Here is a 14,510-nt window from a genome sequence, read left to right on the forward strand (position 1 = left end):
ATGAGCTTTTATTTACAATTAAGTAAATACATGTTTATCACTTCACAAGTCTTTAAAAATTATTTGGAAGTATGAGAAAACAGTCTGCTATCTTTCCATAATCCCATTATTGTTAAAAAAATACAATTAAAAATAGATTTATGTTAATATTAAGAGTATAACAGTTTGGGAAATATAAACTAGTAGCATGTCTTAAACTGGTAATTTTCTGTGGTTCTAAAATAGATAATAGCTGGAGAATTTTCTAAGTTCCTTTTTCAAATAATACAGGTGTTGTATGTCTTGCTACATGAGACAGAAGTGCTGATATAAAAATGTGGCTCACATAAAAAGCTAAAGAAACACACTTAGAGACAATAGTGTCCACATGAATTTTCAAGTGTACAAAGTTAAGTGAAATTTTACTTGGCCTTTCTGATGCTCTGAAGTTCAAGGAGAGAGCTATAAATGGACTGCTAAGATGGAAAAAAGCAACCAAACAAACAAAACCACCCAGAGCCTTTTGCAGGGACTTGCTATCTTTTACACATTCTGCGTGATAGGTTGAATCAGGATTTTGAAATAAGTACTTTATTTCACTACTGTTTTGTTTAGTTTTGTATTCACAGACATTGGTATGCTCTGGAAATACCTAACTTGCTACTATTGCTTTGGTCGTCGTCTGCTTGCAATCTACTACTTGACTAGCCAGTTTAGTTGATTTAGACCACAAATTCTTTCTTCATAAAGTATTTAAGAAAATGTTTGTTTATTACTTCAAACAAATACTTCAGAATCTATATTTCTCTTTTCCTATCTTGTTGATTTAACAAAATTGACAGTGCAAATTTGTCTTATAAAAAGGTTTTACGAAAAGGAGAAAGGCATTCAATGCATAAAATATCTTTAATTTATCTGTTATTTGAACTTAATTTTTAGCCTTTATAGGCCTAAGAACACTTTATGGCTACAGTTCAATAATGCACTCAGTTATAGCAGTGGTCAACATAAATTTGATTTCAACATAAATTCAAAGTACAGGCATCAGGTCTAATCAGTGCTATGAGTCAGCAGGGTTTAGATCAGTATCTGTGTTTCAGAGAGCTACAAAGCAATTCTTGTGTTAAACTTGCAGCAGTGTGTTAACAATTTATTTGCCTGTGCCCCAGAAATTTGAGTGATATGATCAACAGGAGACAATGGCCTTCTCAGGGCATGTCTCTAGAGAAAACAACCACCATTTCATAAAACGCCTGGCAACAAAAAGGGTTAGGTTATCAAGCAAGGGTAGGTTGTCTAGCACCTGCCAGTGACAGAGCAGTGTGTAAGATAATTTTCTAAGGCTAAAAGGAAGCTTGACTATGTTGCTGCACCAAGTCAGTGAGGAGGACAAAGATCTTGGTTATTTGATTATTGGACACTCAGGTTCCCATTTGGTATGGGGACTTCAGTTCAAAAACTCTTTAAAAACAGCTATTGATATTAGAACATATCTTTTAGTCCTCAAAAACGAAATAAGCAATAGGTGTGAGCAGTTTTATTTATCTGTGGTTGTATAAGTGAAGAACTGCATGTCCTGTTCTCATCTATGTATCTCATCCAGAACAAGTTAATCTTATTTGGACATAAAGGAATTAAATTTATTCTTTTTCAGCTTTCGCTTTATGTTTTTAGAATAAGTAAACATTGTTGGGAAATGGGTGAACTGCCAAATTACTGAAAATTTATAGCTGTCTGTGTAATGGCTAGAAGTTCTAATAATGTCTGTGGCTCCAGCTTCAGTAAGTATCTCAGCTCCTTTTTAGAACTTCAGGTTCTTCTGGACACTGTGATAATCTCTATTATGGTAATTCATAGAATCATAGAATAGTTAGGATTGGAAAGGGCCTCAAAATCATCTAGTTCCAACCCCCCTGCCATGGGCAGGGACACCTCACACTAAACCATATCACCCAAGGCTTCATCCAACCTGGTCTTGAACACCACCAGGGATGGAGCCTTCACAAGCTCCCTGGGCAACCCATTCCAGTACCTCACCACCCTAACAGGAAAGAATTTCTTCCTTAGATCCAGTCTAAACCTCTGCTGTTTAAGTTTCAACCCATTACACCTTGTCCTATCACTACAGTCCCTAATGAATAGTCCCTCCCCAGCATCCCTGTAGCTACCCTTCAGATACTGGAAGGCTGCTATGAGGTCTCCACGCAGCTTTCTCTTCTCCAGGCTGAACAGCTCCAACTTTCTCAGCCTGTCTTCATATGGGAGGTGCTCCAGTCCCCTGATCATCCTCATGGCCCTCCTCTGGACTTGTTCTAACAGTTCCATGTCCTTTTTATGTTGAGGACACCAGAACTGAACACAATACTCCAAGTGAGGTCTCACAAGAGCAGAGTAGAGGGGCAGGATCACCTCCTTCAACCTGCTGGTCACGCTCCTCTTGATGCAGCCCAGAATACAGTTGGCTTTCTGGGCTGTGAGTGCACACTGAAGCTGGCTCATGTTCATTTTCTCATTGACTAACACCTCCAAGTCCTTCTCCGCAGGACTATCATGAATTTCCTTTTTGCCCAACCTGTGGCTGTGCCTGGGATTGCTCCCACCCAGGTGTAGGACCTTGCACTTGTCATGGTTAAACTTCATGAGGTTGGCATCAGCCCACCTCACAGGTGTGTCAAGGTCCCTCTGAATGGCATTCCTTCCTCTAGCGTATCAACAGAACCACGCAGCTTGGTGTCATTGGCAAACTTGCTGAGGGCACACTCAATTCCATTGTCCATGTCAGCGACAAAGATATTAAACAAGACCGGTCCCAACACTGATCCCTGAGGGACACCACTTGTTACTGGTCTCCAACTGGACATTGACCATTGACCACAACTCTTTGAGTGCGACCATCCAGCCAGTTCTTTATCCGCCCAGTGGTCCACCTATCAAATTGACTCCAATTCATTTATTACTGTGCTTCTTATTTGATGCCTATAATGAATTCAGTCATATATTTTGCAGTCCTAATGGTATCTTACCTTAATACTAAAAATTTTGATGTTTGGTTTGTTTGGGGGACATATTTCAACTGACTGTAAGAAAGCCACTTTAAAAGATATTATTTCTGTAATTTGTTGCAATGAAAACTGAAACCTCCCACATAACAGAATACCTGTAAAATTCCTAATTTTGTACTCTTAGCAGAAACTAGCAGGTGCCTCGTCCTCAGCTACATATTGGGAGAACACAAATGTACTCATTAGCAGGAAACACAAAGGAATTCCTTGGCAAGAAGGAATGTTTTCCTACCTACTATGACCCTCTAGCATTGACTTTTTCTGACAACATTTCACTCTAAGGGCTAACTGTGCCTTTATGATGGAACTCATGTTGGAGCAAAAAGGATGTATCCAGTCTCGGTGGTGGTTCTAGAAGAAGGGGATTTCCTGATTTGCAACTGGAAACACACAGAAGAAGCTATGCAGTTCTGAGTCACCCCTGCTGCAGTTAATTTTGCAATCATTTATACACACTGAACTAGCCCATTTGTTTTCCTACGCATGGACTATTACCAAAAATAATCTATTGCACTGTTATGAGCATTGCATAAATATTTCAAAAGATGTGTTTGTGCTAGCAGATACAGAAAAGCAGTGACGAGTTCTTCAGCTGTCATTGCATACCTCTCTAAGGGAAACTTAGACCAGTGATAAATCAGACAGGGACACCTGTGCAAGTGGGCTGTTGGTAAGTTCCTTATACTTCTTCCATTTCTCTCTATCCTCTCCTATCTCCCATTTCTTCCTCCAGAGTTTAACAGAATCTTTATCTCTGAAAATACAATAAACATACAAAGCTTTCTATATAAACCAACACAACTGTAGATGAAGGAAAATAAACTGCCCATGACTATTCTATCAACACAAAGCCCTCAAAAGGCAGGCTGCAGTTTTTCCCGCCAAGATTGAAGCTGAGATGTCAGGGACAGCAACTATTGCAGGAAGACTAAGTCCTCCTATTAGCAGCAGACATGGTATGATGTGTCCCACCTTCTTCGTAGCCTCATTCTTCAAGGCGTTCCATCTCTGCTCTGACAGTTTCTTGTTTCTATACTTTTTGGATTTTTGCTGCAGAGAAGTTCTGAGCTGGATCTCATGAATTCCTGCTAATAGTGACAGAAATATTGTATTGCCCTTGGATTTTCCTTTCAAGTGTGTACAAGCAATAAAGTCAGTAAAACACTGTAGAAAATATACACGCTTGTGGAGACAGTGTTCTCACAGGAAAATGAATATTTGGTACATGAGCTCTGAATAACTCCGAGGGATACAGCAAGGGAGGCCCAAGGAAGCCTAAGCAAGCAAGATAAGAAGAAGCTGTAATTCACTGAGTTATGAGAACTGTGGACTGTTGGCAAGCGTTCGAGGTCAAGTTCTCACACCTGTGCTTAAATAATTATATGTTAGTCACTAAGGGTCTTCAAGACAAGTAACCAATCATGATATGCCAAATTGCTGTAGGTGTGTGTAAGCAATAGTATATAAGGAGTTAATGCTTTGCAATAAATGGCTTTTTGTCTGATCACATTGATCTCTGACTGAGTCCTTTCCGCGGCAAATGGCGCCCGAACAGGGACCCTCTATAAGTTCACATTGAAATGGAAGAGGGTGTGAATCGCTGGGCCATGAAGAAATCGGCTGGAATCGATCTGGCTGGACCAAGATCGGGAGGCAGAAGCCTCGGAGGAGGGAATCCTCGGATCGGAGCCTTGTGAGCCCAGAAGACACTGCGCAGTGCAAATAAGGTAAGCAGCCAGACGGTTGGAAGGGAGCTTAAGGATGGGAAACCAGTTAAGTGAAGAAGATGAAGTAATGCTTAAGCCCTTCCAACATATCCTCTCTGAGAGAGGGATAAAGTATGATGATGAAACTCTGAAGAGGCTTTTACTCTGGTGTAAAGAGAAAAAGCTAATTGTGGAGGTTGGTGAAGCTTTTAAGATTGAGACTTGGGAGAAAGTTGTTTTTGTGTTTGTTTGTGTTTGTTGTGTTTGGGGTTTTTTTTGTTTGTTTTTTGTTTGTTTTTTGTTTGTTTGTGTTTGTTGTGTTTGGGTTTTTGTTTGTTTTTTGTTTGTTTGTGTGTGTTGTGTTTGTTGTGTTTGTGGGACGATATTTCCCAAGGGTCAAAGGAGGCAAGGCCCCTTGCCACACTGTGGCGACTATTAAAAGACACATTAACTGCTATGAAAGCTGAGAAGGAAGTAGCCATGTCTGCCTTTCTGATGTTTTCGAACTCGCCTGAGCAACAGCTGGCTGCTGCTGGTGCGCCAGTAGCAGCTGGAGTGTTGGTTTCGGATGAGGCGGCTCCAGCTCGAAAGCCCGTGCGTCAGAAAGTACGGATGTTTGAGGACCCAGTGCCCCCCTCCTACCCCGCAATATGCGATGAGGGGGCTTGGGAGAGGGAGGGTGCACGACCACGACCACCTATGGTTAATCCTTTTCGTGATGCTACTGCCCCAGAGGCAGACAATATCTCTCCCCCAGCCCCCCACCCCTTACGGATGGGGAGAGAGAACCTTTTGAGGAGGATAATAAAACTCCCACTTTACAACACCCCCCTTCGCCTTTGACACCAGCACTTGCAGCGCTCCCGTCGGAGCCGCAAAATACCCAGGAATGGCATCGCTGGTCAAAGCTGTTAGATCAAAAGCTACAAAATTTACGAGACCATCTGGAGGAGCTGGGGCCTAAAGATAAGGAGCAAGCTCTCGAGCAATCCACAGAAGTTAACCCTTGTGAGGTGCCGCTACTGCCAACTCCGGCACTCTCTCAGCAAGCTACTCCCAGTGCCCTGAGATGGCGTGGTCTTATTCAAGATGCGATTATAGATGGCACTATTTTACCGATTGATGTCCCCTCTGCATTTCCAGTTATTGTGAATGCCCAAGGGCAACCTCTCTGGACTCCTATGGATTGGAAGGCTATGAAAGAACTAAAAGGAGCAATTGCTCAATATGGGTTGTCTTCCTCATATACTCAACAGATGCTAACTGCCTTATTTTCTAGTATGCTGTTAACTCCTAGTGATTGTTATCGAATAGCTGCAATTTTATTAACCCCCTCCCAGGTCTTACACTTTAAGAGTGGGTTTGAAGAGTTAGCTGCAAGAGCTGCTGATGACAACTTCGCTCGCAATCCCACTGACCCTTTACATGGTATCACATCTGACATGTTACTAGGGAGGGGCCAATTTCATCCTGATGCAGTACAGACTCATATGAGGGTTGAGGTTTTACGGCAAGCACAGCAATTGACATTAGCTGCTTTAAAAGCTGTGCCAGAGGCAGGAAAACCTAATCCCTCTTATACATCGGTAGAACAGGGAGCTACTGAGCCTTACATGCAATTTATGGATAGATTAACAGGTGCAATTGGAAAAAATATTGATTTGGCATCTAATGCTAAAGAGTTTGTGCTTATGTCCTTAGCTATGGAAAATGCTAACCCGATTTGTAAGCGTATTTTACAGGCTTTGCCAAAATCTGCTGGATTACAAGAAATGATGGATGCATGCTCTAAGGTGGGCACAACAGAGGAAAAGGCGGAATATATGGCACATGCCTTTGCCGCTGCTGTCAGACCTCTTCTACAATAAGGTCAGGATGATCAAGGGGGCATGAAGAGTGTAAAATGTCATAATTGTGGACGGCTGGGACATGTTAAAAAACAAAGCACTGCAAAGAAATGTTGCCCCCCCAAAGGCAGCAGCTCAAGCGTTTGTGCTAGATGTGACAGATGTGGTCACACAGCAGCAGCATGTCATTCTGGGTTTAAGAAAGATGGAACCCTGTTGGGAAACTTGGTGGTGAGCGCGACACCACCCCGCGCGATGACACAAAATCAGGGTGTCTGGACTGCATCCCCTTCACCACAGCAGGGAGTGCCAAAGTGGACGTGGCAACAGCAATAGATTTTACCATTACTGATACTTCTGTCCATTGCATTCCATCTACATTAAGCGGGCCCCTTGGTCATGGGTTATGTGCTTTGCTATTAGGACGCTCATCAACATCCAGGACAGGAGTCTTTGTATTACCAGGCGTAGTTGATGCTGATTATACTGGAAACATTGGAATCATGGTGCAGACACATGCACCCCCAGTACACATCCCCAAGGATTCTAAAATAGCTCAATTAGTCCCATTTGAAGCAAAAGTTCCCCAGATGGGGCAAACAATCAGAGGAAATCAGGCATGGGGTTCCACAGGAATCCCACACATTTTGGTTGCATTGGATATTGCAAAGCACAAACCCGAGGACCAGGTCTCTATATGGGGCCATAATAATCAAATAATTAAACTGCCTATGCTAATCGACACGGGGGCTGATGTTACTATCATACCATATTGTCAGTGGCCAAAAGCTTGGCCCCTACAAGCCGTTGCCACAGGAGTTGTTGGAATTGGAGGAATGCAATCGACAAAAATTAGTACAGAATTGGTGGATGTCTTTCTATCTGATGGCAGTCATGCACGCATCAGACCATATGTCATGCACTCTCCAATTGCATTGCTCGGACGGGATGCTCTTAGTCAAATGGGAATGAGATTGACTACAAAAAATTTTTAATGGCGGCCATTGATGGACAGCCAACCTACAAATTACGATGGCTTACTGAAACACCTGTATGGGTTGATCAATGGCCGCTGACAAAAGAAAAGCTGTCCCATATTCATGAATTGGTCGCTGAACAATTAGAAGCAGGCCATATTGTGCCTTCCACCAGCCCATGGAATACTCCTATATTTACCATCCCCAAGAAAAGCGGAAAATGGCGATTGTTACATGACTTGCGGGCTATAAATGCCATCATGCAAGACATGGGTGCCTTGCAAGCTGGTTTACCTAGTCCCACTATGATACCTGAAGGATGGGATTTAATGATAATTGATTTAAAAGACCGCTTTTTCACAATTCCCCTGCATCCGAGTGATCGGGAAAAATTTGCTTTCTCTGTCCCAGCAATTAACAAAGGAGAACCAGTAAAAAGATATGTATGGGTTGTGCTGCCTCAAGGTATGAAAAATTCTCCTACTATTTGTCAGCTTTATGTTTCTTGGGCATTACAGCCGATTCGTCAATACTTACAGCACTGTTTAATTTACCACTATATGGATTATATTCTGATTGCAGGGCAGGATTTAAATAAGGACCACCTACTTGGACTATTACAGTCAGAGTTGGCAAAGGCAGGTTTGGTCATTGCATCTGAGAAAATCCAGCGCGAAGCCCCATGGAGATATTTGGGGTGGATTATTTCCGGAACTGAAGTCAGGCCCCAAAAGATTGAAATTACCTCAGATATAAGAACCATATCTGATGTTCAGAAATTGATGGGTGATATTCAGTGGATCCGTCCCTTACGTGGCATTACTAATGATGATTTGGCTGAACTGATGCCCCTATTGAAGGGCAAGCCGCATGTGGAGGATAAAAGAGCTCTATCAAAAATCCAGCAGGAGGCATTGGCCCATATAATGGCCAAGGTATATAACTCTTATGCCTCCCGATGGAATCCAGATTTGCCTATAACCTTGTTCGTTATAAACAATGAATATCATCCATTTAGCCTGTTAGCACAATGGAACTTGCAGAAGACTGATCCCTTGTGTATATTAGAGTGGAACTTTTTACCTTATCATTTGCGCACTACTGTCACTACACGATTGGAAGCATTTGCCCTTTTAATCACGCGAGGCCGTGCACGTTGCCAGGAAATCCTAGGCAGTGATCCATCACAACTTTGTTTACCTCTTACCAAAATATGGTTGGATTGGGCACGGCAATCTTGCACTGCCTTTCAAATTGCCTTAATTGATTTCTTTGGCCAAATTAGTGTACATTTTCCACCTCATAAATTGTTCACAGTACTAAAGAACAACCGATATGCGGATGCTACCTTTTATACCAGCAAGCCTGTTTCAGGTATAACTGTGTTTACAGATGCTAGCAAAAACAATCACATGGCTGGATATGTTTGGCAAGCAGAGGATGGTTGGAAGGAACAGAAAATACCGGGCCAATCCACCGATTCACTACAAACGTTGGAACTTAGTGCCGTCGTTGTGGTGTTCCAACGATGGCCTGATACACCACTTAATATCGTCTGTGACTCCTTATATGTTGTAGGAATTGTTCAGCGTCTAGAAAGGGCGATTTTACAAGAGGTTACTAACCACAGATTGTGGACCCTGTTGAAAACTCTGTTACATCTTGTAAATAGTCGTAAATGTGAATATTTTATTACGCATATTCGCAGCCACTCAGGCCTTTCCAGAAGCCTTTGCGACGGGAATGATAAGGCAGATAAATTAGTTGCTCCGGCATGGGCAGGGCCACCAGTAGATATTTTTCAACAAGCCTAGACAACTCATGCCTTCTTCCACCAATCGGCAAACATGTTGGTTCGACAGTTCGGCCTGTCCTTGACAGATGCCCGAGGTATTGTACAGTCTTGTCCTGACTGTCAGGGCCAAGCAGTGGACATAGGCCTTGGGGTTAATCCTCGAGGCCTTCAACCTCTTCAGCTTTGGCAAATGGATGTGAACCATGTGACTTCTTTTGGAAAATTGAAGTGTGTCCATGTTACTATTGACACCTTTTCTCACTTCATGTGGGCCACTCCCCTGGCTGGCGAAACAGCACGCCATGTAATTATGCATCTACGTGGCTGCTTTGCAGCTATGGGAGTACCTTTACAGTTCAAAACAGCAGAGACAATGCACCTAGCTATTCTTCTTCAACACTTTCTAAATTTTTGAGCAATTGGGGCGTTTCTCATGTTACTGGTATTCCTCATTCTCCTACAGGACAAGCTATCATTGAACGTACACATCAAACACTGAAACAGTTATTGGAAAAACAAAAAAAAGGGGGAAGAAGGGCTTATGCCAGTAGCAAGAATACAGGAAGCTGTATATGTTATGAATTTCTTGCGACTAACAGGAGACTTTAATGACCCTCCTGCTGTAATACATGGCCAGGCGTTAGGCTCAGGTTATATGAATAAGACTCAGGGTATCCTGGTCCAATACAAGGACACGGAAACTGGTGTTTGGAAGGGTCCTGTGGAAGTAAAATTAAGTGGTTGAGGATATATGTGTGTAATTACAGACTCCGGCCTGCGGTGGGTGCCAGCTCGGTGGGTGAAGCCCTGGAAAGAGCCAGCAGCACCAAAGGAGAACCAGGATATCCCCCTTCTCAACAGCTGAATGAGTTAACTGGATGAACTCTGAACTTCTTTACTGTAAGAGTGACAGAGCACTGAACAGGTTGCCCAGGGGGGTTGTGGAGTCTCCTACGTTGGAAGTATTCAAGGTCCGCCTGGACAAGTTCCTGTGTGATATACTCTGGGTTACCCTGCTCTTGCAGGGGGTTGGACTGAATCTTTCAAGGTCCCTTCCAACCCTTGGGATTCTGTGATTCTGTAATTTATCCAATACATGGGTCTTGTGAACTGTGGGTCTCTCATGAGGGTTTAAACTATAAATGATGATTATGGGTTAGGTTACCCTTTTGCACGAAGTCGGTCTGTGATGCTTATGAGCTAGAAGTTAGTGAATATAAATATATCCATGTTTCCAGTGACCTTTGGAGACCTTTATAGATATGGCTGACCACTTCTTCCAACATAGGCTGGCCACCTGTGTCGGAATGAGTGTGCTTTTTGGTCAATATAAAAGCCCAAGCCTCATGCGATGTGAGGGAGGCAGAGCCTCTGCGGGGACGCCTGCTAAGGTTGAGCCTGCCACCTCGCACTGCAATGATGCTTCCCAGAGCTGATTTCTTGATACTCTTCACAAGGTCCTTGTGCCATGCTCTCTATGTGGGACTGTGTAGAGGGAGTAATGATTGTATGGATTTTGTGTTTCAAATATTGTAGTTGGGTGAAGTGTGCTTGTGGGATCCCAAGCGTGTGTGTGTGTGATGAGGGCAGACAGTATTTTGTTTTGTTGTTGGGTTCACGTAATAGTTTTTACACCTATTGGGTAAGAATTTTATGCATGCTAAATAATTAACTCACTCTAGCTGTTATTAATGACTGCAGTTTTGATGTATATTGCTTCAAGCTTGTTTTCCAGACAATATGCATGTGTGATCAAAAAAACAAAAAACAAAAAAAAAACCTAAAAAGGGTAATGCTACAGCACACTTGACTGTTAACACTGTACAGTTTACTTCTGCCGCTGCTTCACATCCCCTTTGCATTAGAATGCTTCTGCTTTAAGGAGTCACTTTAACCTGTCTACTTCTCAAGAACTGATAACCCGGAGGAAGGGGTATATTTCTGTCCTAATACCTACAGGTCCACGGCGGCTGCCTGCAAAGTTTGTCAAGCCTTGCCGTGAGCTGGACAGATGAGTGGAAGAACTCGATGCATCATCTACAGAAGCTGACTGTAAAAACCCCAAGCAGAATGAGATAGAGAGAAACGAATGATTGTAAAACATCACTTGAGGGCAACTGAAAATTAACAGCTTGAATATGCATGCTTGTAAAGTAGGTATTATTAGAGGTTGTGATTTTGCATATAAAACCACCTGTATTTACGAGCCAGTTGCTAACAAGAAACTATACCTTGTATTGTATGGAATTGTCACTTGTAAAAGAGATGTTAGAATATGCAAATTTGCAGCAGCTGCTAGAAAATGCTAAGGCAAAAGCTAGAAAAATTCTAATATGATGGTACTGTTACAAAGCAGGTAATGGAACAAATTAAGAGGGTGGGAGAACTCCACTGGTAAGAAGTTTCTTTGGTTAGTCCCTCACTGCCATTGGCATCTCAGCATGCTGCTGCACTCTGCAATAGTTACTCTGCTAATGTAAATCTATGTGTGCTTTGCTGTAGTAGTGACTTGTTACTGGGTGAAGCAGGTGAAACTCTGCATTGACAACAAGGTGCAAGGACTGAGATTGACCAAATGCCTGCTACCACAGTCAAGGGCAAGACTGGGTTGGCCTCTGTGTCTGCCACCAAGAAGAACCTTTAGCTCCGCTGCTGGCTGCAACCCAGCAGGCGTAGAGCGGTGGAGACACATGCCATGCCAGACCTTGATGTGAGGCATGGCCTCCACTGTTATCAGAGAGCTATCCAGGAGAAAAGGGCAGGCCCAGCTGTGTACAGCTATCAACAGGACCATACTGACTGCCAGCGAAATATACAAAGCCCCAAAACTCAACAACATAAAGAAACAGCAATGACAGAAATCTTTGTAATATCTGTTCTATTATTTGTGACCGTGTGTAATGGACAAGTATACTGAGCACATCTGTTAAATCCCCATTAGTCCATCCTGTTACATGGTGTGTAGGATTCACTGGTATGCCACATGTTATAAAGGTGACTTCAAGTGACTTCAAATCAGACCAATCTTACTGAAATAATGCTACCTAGAGTAGTGGGTTATGTTACACAAGTCAAGCAGTGATAGAGCAGACACAATAAATTGTCAAAAACTTTTAGTAAAACTAAAAAGGGGGAGATGTGGAGACAGTGTTCTCACAGGAAAATGAATATTTGGTACATGAGCTCTGAATAACTCCAAGGGATACAGCAAGGCCATGGGAGGCTCGAGGAGGCCTAAGCAAGCAAGATAAGAAGAAGCTGTAATTCACTGAGTTATGAGAACTGTGGACTGTTGGCAAGCGTTCGAGGTCAAGTTCTCACACCTGTGCTTAAATAATTATATGTTAGTCACTAAGGGTCTTCAAGACAAGTATCCAATCATGATATGCCAAATTGCTGTAGGTGTGTGTAAGCAATAGTATATAAGGAGTTAATGCTTTGCAATAAATGGCTTTTTGTCTGATCACATTGATCTCTGACTGAGTCCTTTCCACGGCACACGCTGCTGTTACTTGAATAAAAATTACCTTTTTACAGAAATACTAAAACCCAATCATTGCAAATTCTATGAAATCTTTAGTAGTAGTTTTTAAATGCTATTCACCCTATTCGTGCTAGTGTCTTTGAATTTCTCAGATTATGAACAATGCTGGATTTAACTTATTTTTTTCCTTTATAGCAGACTTGGCTTAGCCAAATTTTTAGTGAAAAGGAAGTAATTTTCTTATGTTTCAACACTCCATTCCTGTTCTCAGAAATCAGTTTGGGTTTCAGTTGGCTTAAGCTGTAGGTAAGGATGAGTAGTTTTGTTCCATCTTAGCCAGTGCAATTTCATAAGAGCTACTTGGGTAGCAGCCAGGAGTGGAGAATGTAAATACGAAAAAAATCAATGCCACTGCTTGGAACATTGTTTCGGAAATAAGTTATTTTCCTGGTATCCAGTTAAAACAGTTAATTGAAGATTTAAAAGCAGTAACAGCAGTATAGCTAGGGTAAATAGCGTATCTTAATGGCAGTATCTTCATTTATATCCTCTGACACTCTGGGAAATGGCAGTCAAGACAGACAATAATCTGACTCGAATTCCAGACAGAGGAAACTTAGTACAGGTGTATAATTTACATACCTAATGTATTACTTTAGAATGAAATGGTGTTGCTGGACTGGATGTTAGTCATTTGATAGTGAGCTTAAGTCATAGATACTCTGAGTTTAAAAAACACAGACAGACTTTGTATTACCAAGAATTCATCATTAGCAAAGATGATGTTTTAAAGAAACACATGTGGAAGTCTGAGTTTGGCTCAGTTTCTGAAATCATTTCAACTCGGATCCTAATGCACAGCAATTAGAGCTCATGTGCTGGTTTCTAAGTATGCTTCAGACGTTATGTTTACTTAACAGAATCTAAGAAACAGGAATAACATCTTTGGAGAAATTTCTTGTTCAATTTGGAAGTTTCCAAGACAGGTGTATAGTGAGACCAGCAATAATTTTCTCTTCAGTCCCTAGGCAATCTTTTATTAATATACATGCCTTTCTGCCACTACAGGCAAACAAAGCTTTTAGAAGGTTTGTTTAGGATTTTATTATTTATTGTTTCAAATAAATTTTCAATAGTATAATAGCACTTGGGCTCTTCTGCAGCCTCTTCCTTCTCCATGCCAGTGAGGTCCAGCAGCTCCCACGGGACAGACCTGGAAGCCCATGTCTGCTCCATCTTTGTTGTGCCTATCTTGGATCTTTACTTGATTTCTGGAGGCACAAGCTCCTTCACTGAATGGAACTGAAGCTAAAATCAGGTTTGTCTGTGGGCCAGTGTATTTTATGTTTTCAGGAATTAGTAATTGCAGAAGAACTAGACTGTTAAAATAGCAATGAGGCCAGACAGCTGATTTCAGATGACCTAGTTGCAAGGGAAACCTAATTTTGTTATGTTGCATTTGCATGGATGGAAACACATTTTGCGAGTATAATGGAGTTTCCATTCACAAACAGAATTTCTGTCCTCAGTGATTTCAACAACAACTGAGGAAAAAGATGAAAATGGAGAAACTACATACTAGATATTATAAAAAAATCCCAAATTTCACAATCGGAAGTCTTCCACCCAGCTGTTATTTTTTCTTACAAATCTTATAGCA

This window comes from Melopsittacus undulatus, unplaced genomic scaffold (genome assembly GCF_012275295.1).
Source record: "Melopsittacus undulatus isolate bMelUnd1 unplaced genomic scaffold, bMelUnd1.mat.Z mat_scaffold_42_arrow_ctg1, whole genome shotgun sequence".
NCBI lineage: Eukaryota > Metazoa > Chordata > Aves > Psittaciformes > Psittaculidae > Melopsittacus > Melopsittacus undulatus.